This window comes from Myotis davidii, unplaced genomic scaffold (assembly GCF_000327345.1).
Source record: "Myotis davidii unplaced genomic scaffold, ASM32734v1 scaffold1208, whole genome shotgun sequence".
NCBI lineage: Eukaryota > Metazoa > Chordata > Mammalia > Chiroptera > Vespertilionidae > Myotis > Myotis davidii.
In genome coordinates, this window is record NW_006299241.1 from 132,306 (window position 1) to 136,799 (window position 4,494).

The window sequence follows — 4,494 nt, forward strand, 5'->3', positions numbered from 1 at the left end:
CCTGGCTTCTGGCTGAGCGGTGTGCCCTGGTGGGAACGCACTGACCATCAGGGGGCAGCTCCTGCTGGGTGGGGGTCTGAGGCATTATGTACACTCTGTCTTAACATTCTGCTGCTGAATATTCTGGTTTCAGAAGTATCCAGCAACTTTGTCCTGTCAGGCTTGGAGACTGAAGCCTCAGGCTCTCTTGCTCAGAGTAAAATGGCCCTTTTTCTTTCTTTCTTTCTTTCTTTCTTTCTTTCTTTCTTTCTTTCTTTCTTTCTTTCTTTCTTTCAACATTTCTCTTTTCTTTCTTCTTTCAACTTTCTCTTTTCTTTCTCATCACATACACAACCTTCACAAATTTCACACTTTCAAATCAGCCTTCAAACCTTCTTTCTGTGTCCTTCAAAAATCCATAACCATGCCTCAGACCTTCCATTAAGTATTTCTACTCTAATATTCTTTCTTTCTGTCATACCTTCAGCAACTTGTATAGCCCTTTCCTTTTTTAAAAAATTTATTGTCGCCCTAGCTGGTTTGGCTCAGTGGATGAAGCATTAGCCTGTGGACTGAAAGGTCCCGGGTTTAGCCCTTTCCTTTTTTAAAAAATTTATTGTCGCCCTAGCTGGTTTGGCTCAGTGGATGAAGCATTAGCCTGTGGACTGAAAGGTCCCGGGTTTGATTCCGGCCAAGTGCATGTACCTCAGTTACAGGCACATCCCCAGTAGGAGGTGTGTAAGAGGCAGCTGATTGATGTTTCTCTCTCATCGATGTTTCTAACTCTCTATCCCTCTCTCTTCCTCTCTGTAAAAAAAATCAATAAAATATATATTTAATAAATAAATAATAAAAAATTTATTGTCTAAAGTTTTACATATGTCTCCCTTTCCCACGCTTTTTTTTCTTATCTGGTGGCCCAGGGTTATTTTTAGAGCCCTCTTGGCCTTGGTATCCCCACATATGTTTTGAAAATTGTGACCTACGCAGTTATTTTTCTTCATAAAGGAGCTAGTTGAGGTAGTAGATGGGTACCAGTTGGCTCCTGTGATATAAATTCTTCCTTGCCACTCACAGTAAGTGACAATATCTTGGTAACAGGCAGGATTGTAGTCAGTGATATTCTGGGTCTGGCCCTCCTTAAAACATGAGCATTCTCTTCTGAGTTTGTCGTTGGGACTCCACCTCAGACGGCCAGCTAAGATACCAGGCAAGAAGGGTAGGGCAATTAGTGACAGTAAAAGAACCAGTCTCATCTTGGTCAGGGACAGCAATAAATTCCTTTGCTGTGTACGAGGTAGTAATTTATAGTGTTTCTGTGCCCCAGCAGGGGCAGAAGAGTTCTCCTCCTGGTACTAGTCTAGAGTTCTGGCAACACTCATAAAAAGACAAAATAAGAATTATTAGAAAGATAAAAACAATGATTATCCAGAAATACCAGAGTATATTACTTTTAAGAGAAGTTAAGAAAGGAAGATTAGTGTAAGGAAAAATTCAGCAGGGTGTTCTCTGAATTCTTTGGAGCAGGCTGATCGGCCAGGTCCATTCAGCCAAGTCCACCATTTTCTTGGGGGTGATATGCAGGGGCTGTTTCTGGTTGGAGGTCACCTTCCACTCAGGCTGGGTGTCACTCGGCTGGTGGACTGCTTTCACCTGGGAGTTGTGGATCCAGGTGTTCAATCCTGCAACCTTGAGAGCTGTGAGGGTGGTTAGTATGACTGGATAGGGTGCCTTCCAAGTTGGCTTAAGGAGCTCCTTTACCCAAACCTGGTCTCCAGGTTTATGAGGGTGCATAGCCATTCCTAAAGAGATGGGCAATTGGTCAGTAATCCATCTGTGAACTTCAAAGGTAGTTTTCCCAAGTCCTTGTAATTGCGTCTGAATTTCTAAGTTTCCTATTTCCCCCAAATCTTTCTTTGGCTGAATTCAGGGAGGGGGTCTGCCATATAGAATTTCAAAGGGAGAGAAACCTACCCTGGCCTTCAGGGCACAGTGTACCCACAGGAGTACAAGAGTCAAGATATCTGTCCAGGGTAAGGTTGTCTCTTGACATAGCTTAGCCATAGCCTGCTTGAGAGTCCGGTTCATGCACTCTACTTTCCCTGAGCTCTGGGGTCTGTAAGCTGTATATAACTTCTATTTAATTCCTAAGACCTTAGCTACTTGTTTACCACTTTGGCTACAAAGGCTGGGCCATTATCTGATCCTACAGTTAGAGGCATTCCATACCACGAAATTATGTCCTTCAGCAATGCCTTAGTGACTTCTCTTGCCTTCTCTGTGCGAGTAGGATATGCCTTGACCTGGGCTGAAAAAGTACAGATAAAGACTGAAAGATATTTATTCCCTCTGCTATGCCCTATTTCTGTAAAATCTACTTCTAAGTCCTCAAAGGAGCTTGCCCACAGCGCTGGACTCCTACCGGTCCCACAGGACCCTGTTTGGCATTGTTCTGTGCACGAAGGAGGCAGCGCTGAGAGACTGAGACACATGTGGAGGAAAGATGGGCAATTAGGTAGTATCTGCCTGACAAAGCCTCTAGGGAAGTCTTCCCTAAATGAGTAAGTTCATGCTGCTGGAGGTCTACCTTAAGGGCTAACTGTTCTGGAACATAGACCCTATGATCTGGAAGTGTCCACCAACCTTCCTTCGTCCTCTTACCCGCTTCTTGCTGGGCCCATTCCTCTTCCTGAAAAGTGTATTTCAGAGGTTCAGGTAATTCAGGGGCCAACATGACCTGCGACAGTGGTAATTGTTCTTTAGGAGCCAACTTGGCTGCTGCGTCTTCACAACTGTTTCCTTCTGACACTGAGTCCTTCCCTTTTTGGTGACAAAATCCTGCTGCTCCCAAGAATTTCCAAATCTGTCGCCAGGTGCTGGGGATTGGAATAGCACATACAGCCTGCTTCCTTTCAGTCCCTAGTCTTCGTTTACCTCGGGTGATTCGGAAATCTAGGTACTTGACTTCTCTCTGACAGATTTGAGTCTTTTCCTTGGACATCTGGTAACCTGTTTCAGTTAAGAGTCTCAGAAGGGCTTGCATTCCTTCCCAGCACTGAGCTTGCGTGGAGCTAGTCAGTAAGAGGTTGTCTAAATATTGGAGTAGAATGCACCCCAAGTCCTGTCCTGAGAATTTGGACAGATCAGATGCTAGCACTCTGCTAAAAAGAGTTGGGGAGTTCTTGAACCCTTGTGGCAGTCTGGTCCAGGTGAACTGTTCCTTGGCCCCCGTAGTTGGGTTTTCCACTCAAAGGCAAACAGGGGCTGACTGGAGGGTGCCAACTGACAGGTCCTGTACTGGGTGGTAATGATTACTCCCAGGCTTTCTGACGGGAAAGAGAGGGTGTTCCATGGAGACTGACACTGTTTAAGAAGTCCCCACTAAAGCAGCTGGTCTAAGTGGACCTGGATTCCTAGGCGTGCATCCCTTGGAATCTGATATTGGCAGTTTTTGATAGTCTGTGCCCCAGGCTTCAAGTCAGTTAGTACTGGGGCATGGTCCTTGGCCAGGCCAGGAGGATTTCCTTCTGCCCAGACCAGTGGGAATTCTTCCTCTAATTCAGGCTCTAATGGTGAGCCCTTTGACTGAGAGGTATAAAGTTTCCATTCCTCCTCCTTGGGCACTGCTAAGAACAGGATCATTGGCGAGGTCTCCTCACCTAGGCACAACTGTGCTGAGCCATCTAGGGCAAAGGTGATCTCTGCCCCCATCTTGGCTAAAAGGTCTCCACACATTAGAGGCACTGGACAATCTGGCAAGTACAGGAATTCATGAATAACTTGGTGGCCACCAACGAGGGTGGCAGAATGATCTACAGGTCTGGTCCCTGGTAGCTCCAATAATGGTGGCCTCCTTTCCTGAGAGAGGAGCTTCCTTCTGAGTAACTACTGAGTGCTCAGTCCCTGTATCAAACATAAAGTTCAGTCTGGCCACCAATTTTCATTCTGACCATGGGTTTGCGAGGTCTCCACACATTAGAGGCACTGGACAATCTGGCAAGTACAGGCATTCATGAATAACTTGGTGGCCACCAACGAGGGGGGCAGAATGATCTACAGGTCTGGTCCCTGGTAGCTCCAATAATGGTGGCCTCCTTTCCTGAGAGAGGAGCTTCCGTCTGAGTAACTACTGAGTGCTCAGTCCCTGTATCAAACATAAAGTTCAGTCTGGCCACCAATTTTCATTCTGACCATGGGTTTGCGGGGGCCCAGTTGGAAAGAGCCGAGTCTGTCCTAGTCAGAGTTGATTGCCGCCAGCCCAATGAGATCTGCGGCTGGGTGGGTTGGATGACCCTGACTTCCCTTTCTGGTGATTTGGACGTTCATTTTTCCAGTGTCCAGATTCCTTACAATAGGTGCACTGATCCTGCTTAAAGTTTGTCCTCCTTTCCCCTGGCCTGGGTCCTTGTTTCCCTTTCTTATCTGTCTGGGAGCTTGATTCCTTAATCACTGCTCCTATCAAGGTTGCTTTCTTTTTCAGTCTCTCCTCTGCTTCCTCCTTAGCCACTCTGTCTC